The 14,745-nt window shown below is 35.3% G+C and overlaps 1 protein-coding gene across 1 annotated transcript in view; it reads right to left on the bottom strand.

The window, feature by feature from the left end:
• Nucleotides 1–14,745, bottom strand: part of Ptpmeg (protein tyrosine phosphatase Meg) — a 558,329-nt gene that overhangs the window by 25,762 nt on the left and 517,822 nt on the right. The window lies entirely within an intron of this gene.

Raw genomic sequence — 14,745 nt, 5'->3', positions numbered from 1 at the left:
AGAAACAAACATATTCTTCTAAGAATATTAATTCAGTTTCATGTGAGGAAGTGCAGAAAATGTTCTTCACATCCTTGATGCAATTCAAAAACTCATATCCTATCAATCAAAGGCCACATGCTAATCTGATTGTAACATGAAGGCAGGTATGTCTTGACAATCTCATGTAGAAGAAAGATAGCTGTGCAATTGTGTCAAAACATTTCAAGTAATGTGAAACTCTGTTGTTAAAAGTACTCTACCATTCTTTAGATGACACTATTATTTCCTGTTTTTCCAATTTTATTTTATTTTATTTTATTTATTATTATTTTTTACTATGGCTCCCATCCATGAAAAGCTATTTGAAAACCTATAGTACATTTGTACTGCAGGCAGGCTTAAGTTTTTTTTTCTATTTTTTTATCAATTATATATATATATATATATATATATATATATATATATATATATATATATATATATATATGTAGAAAGTTTTTTACCTTAGTGTAATTATACGTTAAAGATACCAAGAAATTTTATATACTTGGTTTTAATCCTTTTCCCAAGTAAGCAAAACAAAGTTTTGCGCTTGAAATATATTCACGTCTAAGCTACTTGTATATAGAGGCTAATGACTTCATATCACTTGCCTTAATATGTATCCCATAATGCAAAGCACCCCCCCCCCTTTTCAGGCATGTATAATGCAATGCATAATGGGAAGGGCCACTACCTAGACCGGTTTCGACCTTTATTGAGGTCTCTTCAGTGGGAGCCAGACCCAGAAGAGATACCAAGGTTGAAGTAATGCAGAAGTCATATATATCTCATATACAAGTAGACAAAAGGTGCTTGACCATCATAATAAAAATCTCTGGATGAGTGAAAGATGTAGAAAGATTTTTACCTTGGGTGTAATATACGTTAAAGATACCAAGAAATTTTATATACTTGGTTTTAATCCTTTTCCCAAGTAAGCACTCTTGGGTCTGGCTCCCACTGAAGAGACCTCAATAAAGGTTGAAACTGGTCTGGGTAGTGGCCCTTCCCATTATGTATTGCATTATACATACCTGAAAGGGGGTGTGCTTTGCATTATGGAATACATACCAAGGCAAGTGATATGAAGTCATTAGCCTCTATATACAAGTAGCTCAGACATGAATATACTTCACGTGCAAAACTTTGTTTTGCTTACTTGGATTAAAAAAAGGATTAAAACCAAGTATATAAAATTTCTTGGTATCTTTAATTCTTTAATATATATATATATATATATATTGTATTTTTGTTTATTTTTTATATAGTCCAGAAGCTAGACTATATAAAAAACTGTTCTAGAGACTGAATATGGAACTTTCTCAAGCCACTTCAGGCCTCCAAATAAACAGGGCAGTGATCTCACACCATGCAATGAAATGCATCTCCCACCTAAGGACAATCACATATATACATGCTCATGGCAGGATTCGAACCTGCATCTTGTTGGTTGGAGAGCAGATATGTCAATCACTTGGCAAACCAGACTGGCAATTACACCTGATTTTTTTTTTTTTTTATATATATATATTAAACATGGTAAACAGAGTATTTATTATCCTTCATTAAATGGTTCAGGTGTTTTATGAAGTGCAGCTTGCTTCAAATTATCGTATCCCAACATTTGTATGAAATTTTGTATATCCTTCTATCCCTGTGCTGAGATTAGTTAAAAAAGACATGCTGTTCCACAACGGTACTATGATTATAACACTGCACTTAATACTTAGAAACTTTATTAAGCAGGTGTAAACAAATGACTGTGCAATGTCTTTGGCATGCATGTCCTTTCCCAATCATTTCTGAAATCTCAAATACGAATAACTTTTAAAGTGCATATGATACTGTAATATTTAGGGAACAATACAAAATTGAAAAATACTGCTTTTGGGAAAATCCATGCATCAAAACAAGGAATGGGAAGGATAGGAAATACTGTGAAATATTTACAATAATATACTGAAGAAGTCAATAAGACATATGTCCATTCTTTCATGAACAGGAGTCACAAAAATGAATAAATATGATTCTGTTCTATAACAAAAGAAATAGAATTAAAAGGAATAATTATTTTTTAAAGAAAATTAACTATTTGAACTTTAGGATCTAGACACATAGATAAAATTTGGAAGCTATACAGTATGTCCATATTTAAAGTCTTCATATACCTTACACTAGAGTAGATCTGTTTGCGGTGCAGATTTCTGACCCCCACTTCATAAGATTAAGTCTGGGTGATTGGATCTATATTCATTCCAGAGGATTAAACATGTATCTTACATAATTTAAATTCACTGTGATTATTGCAGTATCCTAGATAATCAGTTAGCTACTACATTCTTGGGTCTAGGAAGACAAGCAAGGGATAGGAATATATTCTTCAACTTCCAAAGCCCAACTAATAATTCTCTAATTCTTATCCATTTTACAATCTTATGAAATGTGAGTGACTTAACAGATCTCTTATTTCTAGACATACAAAAAATACCCAAGTTTGCAAAGTGAGCAAATATAATGCTATTAGTGCTTCTCTCTCTCTCTCTCTCTCAGTGGTTGGACATTTTTTCTCTGAAATCCTTGATCTAACTGCTCTATTACTGAACTTATTACATTCTTGAGAGAGAGAGATCCCAAGTTATAAAATTTTTTCATTGTCTTGGATGAATGAGGACTGTTGCTAAAATTAAAATCTTTCTCAGAATGGTTGTCAAAAGAAGGAAATGACCAATAAAAATTTTCCTGGTACCAATGTTAGGTCATAACTTTATAAATTAAATTTATTTATTTATTTTGTATGGGGTTCTCCCCTTTCCATCCCCATCCCCTAGGATGGGGTGAGCCCTTCTAATGATGGATTAAGTATGTATGTATTTTATGACTGTAGATCTGTGTGTTCACAGGGCCGGTTTTCTGTTCTGGAGGAATAAAAACCTGAGTTTCAGGATGAAAACACCCCCTACCCCTGTATGAGACCAGATAAAGGTTCCTCATGTCTTGGATGGGAATCGAACCCAGATCTTTCTGACCAAAGGGCTTTGTCTATACTGATTGAGCTACAGAGGCTCTTATAAATTAAATAATTAATTATGAGGGCGGTCTGAAATGTTCTCAGCCTTGACCATAGATGGCAACACTATCGGCAAGATTTTTTTTCTAAGTTGGTACATCTGTCATAAGTATCCATGTGAAATTGCAAGTCATTCTATCATGTAGTTTGTTTTATACAGCTGTCTGAAGCAAAAGTGTTGTCTGTATTTCCTTGAAATGGATAAAATTGAGTATCGTGCAATTATAAAGTTCTTTCTAAAAGAAGGTTTGATGCCAAAAGAAATTCATTTGAAGTTCACAAAAGTTTATGGGCCCTCATCTCCTTTGTTTTCGACACTTAAAAAATGGGCAGCCAAGTTTAAACGTGGCCATACCAGTCTTGAAGAGGATCCACATGAAGGATGTCCAAAAAGTGTAACACCAGACATCATTGATCAAGTGCACGATATGGTATTGGATGACCGGCGAGTCAAAGTGCGTGTATGAAATTGCTGAGACTATAGGCATTTCAAAAGAAGAACGTGTAGGATATATTTTGCATAAAGAATTACAAATGAAAAAGCTCTGCGCAAGATGGGTGCCTCGCTTGCTCACAGCAGATCAAAAATGCACTCGCATGAAAATCTCTGAACAGTGCTTGGAGTGTTTTAACAAGAATAAAATTGATTTTGTGCATCAATTTATTACTATGGATGAGACTTGAACTCACTATTACACAGCAAAATCCAAACAGTGGACAGAAGCCAGCTATTCAGTGCCAAAGAAGACAAAGTAGGTTCCAACAGCAGGAAAGGTCATGGCATTGGTGTTTTGGGCTGCTAAAGGCATTTTGTTTATCAATTATCTTGAAAAGGGTAAAACAATAACCGGGGAATATTATTCCGATCTTTTAACGAGACTAGACGAAAAAAATCATGAGAAAAGACCCTGTTTGCAGGGAAAAAACATCATATTTCATCAGGACAATGACCTGCCCACAAAGGTGTTTTGACAATGGAAAAATTAAAGTATCTGCACTATGAATTGTTGGAACATCCACCCTATTCCCCAGATTTGGCTCCCACTTCTATCTCTTCCCAAAACTAAAACTCTTCCTTGCTGGTCAGTGTTTTTGTTCGAATCAAGAGGTGATTGCAGCTGTAGAGGGGGTATTTTGCAGATCTTACTGAGAACCACGAATTTATAATTTCAAAATAATTTTGAAATTATAAATTCGTTTCATTCGTTTCATTCTTAGGCCAAGAACTTTTGAGACCACCCTCGTATGACATAACAAGCACTTCTGGTCATCTTATGCAAAGTCATACGCAGATTTAGTGATAACGGCAGTAAATACACTGTAACACATTTATATTTAATAAATTACAGATATGCCATTTTGTATACTTTCTGAATCTCTGTATAAAGCAGGAGTGGTTTTTCCCCCTTTCTGGGTAATCATGAGCTTCAATTATCCCGTGTGTGATGTATTATTTTTTTAAAAATGATATAGTGAATTTATTATTGAATTTGAATTATTAACTAAAAGAAAATAATATTAAAAAGTAGATAAAATCAATTAAAAATAGGAAATGAGGTAGTAGATAAACTGTAAAATTACTTGATTCAGTGTTTTCACACAAAATGGAGCAATAGAAAAGTGGCTTAACTGACAAAATGTGGGTGGATATAGTAAACTGTGTGGATCATATGATAGACTGTGGCACTAAGAGCAGTAAAATATTGCAGATGGTGTGATCAAGTGTACTGTGATTTCATGCAATTCTAGATTTATTTTATATTAAAAAGAATATTTAACTTCACATCAACTACTTATGGGTGAAGGTAGGGAGCTGCACTGAAGGTACCAAGGGATCCCAATTTGGCCATGTGTGGTATAAAACATTTCTATACAAAGGTGTTCTGTGGCGTTAAGCTTGCTATTTATTCATTAGTCAATACTGAAGAGTCAGTGCATTAAGTGAAATTCTGCATAGAAAATTACAATGTTTATTTTTGGGTTTGCTGATCACACCTTTTCATCATGCACTGCCAAAATATTAATCTTGACTGTCATTCTCCAAAATGCTCTAGTTTCCTTTTACTTTCTTAATGTGATTGACAATTTTGTGAAAACATGTCAGAACAATTAAAAAGGCACTCAAGTGGAACAGAGGTATGTTGTACATGATGTAGTTGTGTAATTCAAACATTCTGTATGAATTACACAACTGTGAAAGTCATGCAGATCTCTTTTGTTAATTAATTAATTATAAACTGCCAATAAGATAAACAAGCTGTTTAATTTGAATTATAGCAGAATCAATAGCAATATGAAATTATATATATATATATATATATATATATATATATATATAATATTCATATATTCATCTGAGAATTTAGTTTACCTTAGAAGAGGAAAAAAACAATCAAGTAGCCTTTTTAGATATTTTAATTCTTCACCAAACCAGCTGGTAGTTTTACAATTTTGTTTTTAGATATGAAACTCATACTGATCATTATATCCACACTACTTCTCATCATCATCCTAGTCAAATGGTTGGGGCCATTAAAACTTTAATACATTTTGTTCAAAATATTTGTTCCATTGAAGACCTTTTGCAGCAAGAATTGAATTATATCAAATCTGCTTTTATGAAAAATAACTTTAATGAATCCTTTCTCAAGGAAGCTTTTAACAGCTTTAGGCAACCAATCTTTAGATCTCCTGAAAATATCGCTCAGATTCCATGCCCATATTTTAAAGAAATTTCTGAACATACTGCTACCTCTTAATATTGCAGTATCTTTCTGTTCTGTTCTGTTAGAAAGATTTCTCCTTCCTTTCTTCACCTAAAGACAAGCTTTCTCCACTCAGCCTTTCAGGTATCTATCAGTCATCTGCTGTGAAGAACAGAAATCTTATATCCAGTTTTTTCTTGAATCTGAGAAGCCTGGCCTAGCAGAACATGCCATCTTGAATAAACAGAAGTCTTTTGTAAGAAAACTTAACTTTTACATAAAAGTATATTCCTTATAGAGCAATGATATATGGAGAGACGTGAGTCCTTTCTACACCAACTGAACTTAATCTGATGGCCTTTGGTTATCCCCTTTAAGGGAAATATTATGATATAATTTTTATGAAAATTCCTGATTATATTATTGTAATAAAAAAAAAAAAAATGGAATTTACTGGCCATCTGTTGCCCTGTTGATGCTACAGAGGTGGGCTTTTTGAAATTAATTATTCATCATCATCATCATCAAATTCCTGCCATGTATCCTCAAGGAGTGTACAGGATATGATAGTACTACATGAAAAAAATTACATCATTATTAATAAATCAATTATTAATTATATAGAATAAAATAATTAAAAAATTAATTATTTTATTCTTTTATTTGTAATTTTATTTTGTGTTCCATTATTGTTATGTACTGAGGATGCTTATGATACTTAGTTGAAAATTTTACAGCTAATAAATTTATTTTGCATAAGTTTGTTTCCATCTTTAATTTTTTAAGTATGTCATCTTACATACCTATATTAAAGCAGGCACACACACACATCCATACATGTCAGCACAGGAGATGGTATTTGAAGTTGGGTAAAAAAAAACAGGAGTTCCTCGTATGCCGAGTATAAAATTAGAACCTCAGAATATGATGATAAAAAACATTGTCTAGAAATGTTACCAAGGATGAAATATTACTGGAGGATGAGAATGAAGAAGTCAAAATCAAAGTTACAGATCCAAAGTAAAGGTTTATAATAGATGGTGTCAAGAGCCTAGAAAAACTAATAACTGGTATGAGACCTAACACAGAGTCAGGGAAACTATATTATATGATGTGAATGTGAGTGTAAGAGCGACAATGTTATATAACTGTGTTAATGACAGGAATGGGCTTTGTCATGGAATGTTGATGAGGAGAGAATAATTTCAGGTTTGAGTTCATCCAGTTCAGACCCATCATATGTGTGCAAAGATGTCAACATGTGTAAGGCATTAGAGAATAATAGAGATCTGCAAGTTGTCCAACTGTATCAGACAGACTAGGTAGATTATCACGTCTGTACACGAATGCTAGGAATATCAGAAACAAAGGGATAGTTTGTTGCCTTAGTCAATATGTTGCGACTTCAGATTGTAGGTATTAGTGAGACCTGGCTATCAGAATCAGACCTACTAAATGCTATTGAGTGTCAAGGGTACAGTATTTTTTAGGAAGGATAAAGAGGATAGGAGAGGAGGCGCGTGCTGCTAATGATATAGGATGACTTGAATCCAGTTGGAGTTGAGACTTATGATTGTAGTACTACTACTAACAATATATCATGTGGGAGTGAGTTTGAAGCCATCTGGTGATAGGTGGAATCTAACAAGACAAATTACATAGTGGGGGTGTTGTTACAGACCTGGTGGATTGGCTGCTAGTGATGAAGCAATGCATCACCGAATAGAAAAGGTGAGCGTGAAAAGAGTAATCATAATGGGAGACTGATTATCCAAATATTGATTGGGTAGCAATAGAATCTCATGAGAAGAATGAAAATGCATTTATTGAACTGTTGCAAGACAACTTCCTCAAGCAGCATGTGACAGAAGGAACTCGAGGGCAAAGAGTGTTAGATTTGATTATAGTGTCAGAGGGCGTTTCAGTTAAAGACGTAACTATTCTGCCTCGTTGATGACAGTGATCATGCGGTACTCACTTGAGAAGTGACTAAGTTTATGAATGTTCCATTCAGAAAAGATTACATGCTGAACTACTACAAAGCAGGAAATTATGACCAACTGAGGAGTATACTGAGTTCAGTAGAATTGGATCAGTTGCTGGATGGAAAGAATATCGACAATGCATGGGAAGCATTTAAACAACACTTGAATGATGTGACATCAGAATGTGTCCCGAGAGTTCGAAGAATAAATAAAGTAGGAATCAAATGGATGTGTAATCTTATTAAGCAAGAGATTCGTAAGAAAAGGACGATGTGGAAGGAATACAGTTTGTGTAAGGATGACGTCCGTTATAAGCAGCAATCTAGAATAGTCACAACTGTTGTACAGAAAGCAAAGTCCGAGTATAAAAGGAAACTGGCTCTGCATGCTAAAGACAATCCACAAGAATTCTATTGATATGCTGCAAGTAAAAGAAAGAATGAATATGAAAGAATACCTCTTCTAAATACTGATGGCATGAGGATTACAGATGCAGAAGAGGTTGTTCAGTTAATGAGTGCCCATTTTGTTAAAAGCTATCAACCTGGTATATGCAACAGTGAGCTCACTGTTATCTCTTAACTAGATGAAGAAACACAGGTGTATGAGGATGAGGTATTAGAGCTGTTGCACAAATTGAATAAGAATTCAGCAATAGGGACTGATGGAATATCATCACGTGTGCTAAAAGAGTGTTCAGCTGAACTGGCCATTCCTTTGAACAAGCTGTTTAATATGAGTCTCAGAACAGGGAAGATTCTGCAGGAATGGGTAATAATTCCATTGCACAAGTGTGGTGCAAAGACCAATGTATCCAACTATCGACTGATTAGTATCTCTGGAGTGGTGGTGAAGATTTTGGGAAAATTGGTTAGGGCTCGCATTCAGAAATGGGTTGACAGTGAATCTCTACTTTGCAATGAACAACATGGGTTTACTAAGGGAAGGTCATGTTTTAGCAATTTGCTCACATTCTATAACAATGTTACCATTGAATTAGACAAGGGAATGGATACACCATGATACTTTTGGATTTTGCTAAGGCTTTTGACAGAATACAGCATGGAAGACTGTTGCATAAATTGGAGAAAATGGATTTGGGTTATAGAATATTAGCATGGATAAGAGGATGGCTGACTGACAGAATCAAAAAGTGGTATACGGGTGATGTGAGTCTGCATAATTTAAAGTAACTAGTGGTGTACTACAAGGATCAGTGCTTGGTCCACTGTTATTCAATCCGTACATTAATGATATTGAGAAGGATATAGGGTAATCAGGAATGTTGCTGATATGCAGTACTTGCAGAATGATTTCAATAGGCTGAAATTGTGGGCATTAGAAAATGGGATGTCAGTTCAATGTGAGTAAATGTAAAGTCATTCAGCTTGGTGTGATTAGATATCCAAAAGTCATATTATATTGGTGGGATTAGGCTAGAAGAAACTGATGAGGCTAGGGTTCTTGGAGTATTAATAGATAAGAATTTGAAGTTCAGGGGTCATGTGGCAAAAAAAAAGGACCTCCCTTGATGAGTCTTTTGACTCCATGGAGGCCTGAATAATAATAATAATATTCAATCGGAAATGCTCACATATGGAAGTATAAAAGTTTTACAGTGGTTACACTGCATATATTCAGAAGGTCTGTAAGAAGGTTGAATCCTAGATGATTGGAGTAGAGCTCAAATAGTACTTATTTACAACAAGGAAAATAAAACTGAAAGAGAGAATTACAGAAAAATTTCTCTAATTGAGTGTTCCTGGTAAGTTATGTACGTATACTTGAGAAAAAGTTAACAGCAATTGTGAAAAGTAAGCTTGGAGAAGAACATGCTGGGTTCAGGCCAAACAGATATTGTTCGGATCAGATTTTCGCTTTAAGACAAATAGTTAAGAAATCATGAGAATATAATAATAGTATATAATATTTAAGTGGACAGGAAAAGGCATGTGACACAAGGTACCAAGAGATTATTTGTTGTTTTATGGTGCAAGGACAGGTGCTGTCATACTGTGCCAGTAAATTATCATAGCAGTATATAAGTTAAAAAATAGTAAAATATGACAAACGGATATAGACAAAAATGTATATAAATGTATTTTTAAAACCAAAAAGGTACAAAAACAAGTATGTAAAAAATACATAAAAAGCAGGTGAAATGCAATCAGTGAAAAACTAAAAAGTTCATGAAACATAAATAAAAAAAAACGTATTAAAAGGATATGAAGAGCAGATGCATGACGAATATAAGACATAGGCCAGGATAGTGACAACTATGGTAAGGGAGGCGAAACTGGAATATGAGAAGAGATTGGCCCTAAGATCCAAAGACAATCCTAGGGAATTTTTTTTAGCTATGTGGCCAGTAGGAGGAGAAATGACTGTGAAAGATTAACATTGTGGGATAAAAAACGGGAATAGAGTGACTGATGCAGAGGACACAGAGGAATTTTTCAATGAACATTTTATTAGAGTATTTCATCCTTGAGGAGTAAATTTTAATACTAGAGGGATAGAGCAGGTTCGAGGTTTAGAAGTGCAGGAGGAGAGTGTGTTCCAGATTCTGAGTACTCTGGATGTCAGTAAAGCAGTGAGACTAGATGGTATTTCGCCACAAGTTTTGAGAGAATGTGCTCAAGAACTGACAGCTCTGTTGACCTGGCTTTTCAATGAAAGTCTGGCTAAGGGAAAGGTGCCCAGGGAATGGAAGGAAGGTAAGATAGTGCCATTGCATAAGGGTGGTAGCAGACTGGAAGTGTCTAATTATAGGCCAGTTTGTGTGTCATCAGTAGTTGTTAAGATCTTGGAGAAAGTAGTGAGGGACCATATACAGCATTGGATAGATAAGGGTAACGTTATCTGTGAGACTCAACATGGATTTGTGAAGGAGCGCTCTTGTTTTAGTAATGTGCTAGCCTTTTACAATAAAGTTACAAGGGCAGTGGATGAAAGAAAGGCATATACTGCCATTTTCTTGGATTTAGCAAAGGCATTTGACAGGATGCCACATGATAAGCTGATATTTAAGTTGCAGCACATGGGTCTGAATATCAGATTGGTCAACTGGATTCAGGATTGGCTGTCCGATAAGTATCAGAGAGTTGTGTATGGCGGGGCAGTTTCAAGGAAGCAGAGGGTTACAAGTGCGGTCCCACAGGGCTCAATACTGTGACCTATACTGTTTAACCTTTATATCAAAGACATTGGTCAGTGGATTGCAAGGGGATATTCAGTTGTTTGCGGATGATGCGAAGCTGGGAAGGATTATTAGTAATAGTGCAGATGCAGCAATCTTGCAAGAGGATTTGAATAAGCTAGATAGATGGGCAAATGAATGGTGGGTGTCAGTTGAATGCAGCAAAATGTAAGGTCTTGAGGTTTGGGAAACATAGATGGGACGTTGCATACTCTATGGGAAGAGTTATACTGGAGGAAGTAGGGGAGACAAGAGATCTAGGGGTTGATGATTGATAGAAACCTGAAATTTAGGGGACATATTGCAAGGTGGTGAAGGTAACAGAGGATTGCTGCAATAATGAGAAGGATGCTGACCTGCAGAGATAAAACAGTTATCATTCCGTTGTATAAGACCCTGATCGGACCACACTTGGACTATTGTTCTCAGATTTGGTCCCCAGGATTTGAAGGGGATAAATTAACTGTGGAAAGGGTACAAAGGCGGATAACAAAGATGGTGTCACGACTGTACAATGTAAGTTATGAGGATCGACTGAGGGAGTGTGAACTGCAGAGTTTGAGATAGAAGAAGGAGAGGTGATATGATTGAGACTTTTAAACTGGTGAGAGGTGGTTACAGGGTGGACACTGGGGGAGTTCTTTCGCTTGGTTGAACAGCGGGAAGGAGTCATGACAAGGGGCCATCTCTGGAAGTTACGAAAGGAAACGGTGAGCAAGAGGGTGAGGAGTGGTTTCTTTGCATGGAGGGTGGTTGAACCATGGAATGCATTGCCTGATAGAGTGATGAGAGTGAGAACGGTCAATGAGTTTAAGGAGTGGTATGATAGACTTTGTTTTTCCTAAGAGGGAACTCCTACAATGAGTCTTGATAGACTTTGTGTTTCCTAGGAAGGACCTCCTGCGATGAGGCTTTTGACTCCATGGAGGCCTGAAGAATAATAATAATAATAATAATCAATATGCAGTAAAAGATATTAACTGTCCATAAACATTGAAAAAAAAAAAAAAACATCTGTTGAGTCTGATAAAATTTTCCTGAATGTATAGGGCTCAGATAGATTATAAATACAGCTAAAATAATGACTGTGCTCATTCATGAAATGAGGACAGTCAAATAAAATATGAACTGTGAGCCTAGTATTACAAAACTCACACACAGGCACATTATAACTCCCAAACAAGAAAGAGTGTGAGATGACTATGTAGAGCTGAGTAAGCACAACTTCCTCTGTTTGAACCCCGTGCAGACCAGACTACCATCATATAATTTCAGGCTTAATTTGGTAGAGCTTATTATTAGTCTCTCTATTCCAAGACAACTGCCATTAGGATAGAATTTTTTGTGTCTGATAACATGCCATAATCAGTGTATGGTATAGGCAGATAGCAGGTGTTTGAGGAATGAGTTCACCTAGTTGCAGAATCTGTAATCTCGTTTCCCTTGATCCCAATATGGCTTGAAATCAAATAGAAGTGTACATCTAAATGCAGCTTCCATAAATGAAAGAGAAGGTGTTGAATTTGAGAGAGAAAGCCGAATGTTTATGTAGCTCTAGACTTTTTATTGCCCGAAGAGAACTTTGTGAGACTGAATATATTATGCACCTTTGGTAATGATGCAATCTGATGTGTTTTATTGCAAGCTCTATTGCATACAGCTCAGCTGTAATGGTGGTATACTCCAATCGTATTTGTTCACTTGTAATGTTGTCTGGAAAGTCTGCAGAAGTTCTCGCTAGTCTGTCCAATTTTGAACCATCCATGTAGACAGATACAACATTAGAGCATTCAATTCAATTCAATGAACTTCAAAGAGCTGGTTAAACTATCTGGCTAGGTTAGATGGCTAATTGCCATGGTGGGAATGTGTTTAGTGGCATCTGGGACATGTTGTGTACTGAAATCTCTAGAGTTTGTAAGAGAATACATCATGAAAATTATGGGCATACAATCCCTATCTGTAAAAAAGAAAACAAATGACACATTAACTTTAACAATTTTGGTGAAGCAGGCCTCTCAAATCACGTTCTTAACACCCTACACCAAACTAATTGGAAAAGTACTTGTTCTATACATCATAAAAAAACCTGGTATGAATGGAAATTTAAAGAAGTCTGTGAAATTTTGATTAACTGCCCTAATCTTAACAATAATGGCAGCATAAAAACTCTAAACAATTTTTCAGCTTTTACCAAACACCATCCATAATCAATGGTTTGTTGTAATTTATATGTATACTTATATGAGTAATTTTTTTGTGTGAACATGTTGCTCTCCAGCTTAATTTAATTTTGTAATCTAATAGATAATAATAATAATAATAACAGGATCTAGCTTTGATGTAGTAAGGTTTTTTTCTTTCACCAGAGGTCAGGCCAATGGTTTAAACAGTTGATCAGTAACTTTAGCATACCATGTAGATTGTAGTGCAGCTTGTTTCTTTGTATATATGTGTATACTCCAGATGATGACCTTAATGTGAAGGTCAAAACGTTGAGTATTTATCTTGGTTTATATTAAACTAAAGTTTTACTCTAATGCGGTAGTTGTTTCCATAATTTCCATGACATATTCTGATCACTGTGTAAGCATTAAGGAAAGGAAGCTTGTAAGAGAACTTTGATTAGCAAACTGAAGGGTCTTATGGTAGTCTTCCAAGTGTTGTGAAGATTCTCCCATTGCAAATGAAAAATAGTTGGCCATGCAGCAGGGTCTGAAATATAAACCAGAGAGTAGTGTATGGTGGAATGGAATCTAGTCGAGTGTGAAGTACTTTGAGGTTGGGGATTCAGTTATTTGCTGATGATACAAAACTGGATAGTGCAACAGTAGAAAACAGTGATGGAGACAACCTGCAGGGTGATGTAAATAAATTGTAGTATGGGCAAGGATAATGGTTATCAATTTCATGTAGCAATGTGTCATAGCTGTGCCTTCAATCTATTTTAGGATTTTCCTTGTTATGTAAAATAGCTGGAGTTCCTGGTAAAATGAATAAAACTGCTATGTGAAGTAGGAAGAGAGTCTGAATAGTTGTGAGGTTACTTTTAAAGATACTTTAGTGAATAAGGAGGCTACATCAAAACTGACTGTAACATTGGTTTTAAGGATAAAGTTTGACAAGCAAGATATGAAGTGCACAGAAGTTTTAATGCAAAGGAAATGTGGCCTGTAATGAAAAGGCTCTTGGGCTAAGTGTTTGACCACTTTATAAGTAGAAGAATCCATACTGTCCGCTATAAGTCTCAGGGGTATGTTCTGTTTTGTGTATTTTTGGTAATCCATTTGGGCCTGGAATTATAAAGTTTAATCTGCCCCCCCCCCCCCCCCCAAAAAAAGAAAATCAATTGCTATTCCCTACATTTGAGGCACCTCAGAAAAAATTTCACATTTTGAAGAGGCATAACGTATACAGACCTACTTCAAGCCATACCAAAAATTAGCTACCCTTATCCACTCACCAAAAGACCCCCCCCTCCCCTCCCCATCATATAGACCAGGTGTGTACTATTTAAATGCTGCCATGGGCTAAATCAAGTAATTACACTTATGTAGGTCACATTTTTTAAAACTGAATTTTTATAGAAAAATAAAATGTATATAAAGTTCAATAGATATGTTTATTGAAAATAGCATTTTAATGTGATACATTATATTTTTTTAAATCAACAATTTTTGAGATTAATATTTACAAGTAATATTACAAAATATCTGTAATATTGATAAGTAATTGCTTTAGTAACTATTTTACAAACTAACAAAA

Source organism: Typopeltis vanoorti, chromosome 13 (genome assembly GCF_054136105.1).
Source record: "Typopeltis vanoorti isolate ZY-2024b chromosome 13, IOZ_Tvanoo_1.0, whole genome shotgun sequence".
In the NCBI taxonomy this organism is placed as follows: Eukaryota; Metazoa; Arthropoda; class Arachnida; order Uropygi; family Thelyphonidae; genus Typopeltis; species Typopeltis vanoorti.
Note: the sequence above shows the minus strand (reverse complement) of the source record. Positions and strands in the feature narration are given on the sequence as shown.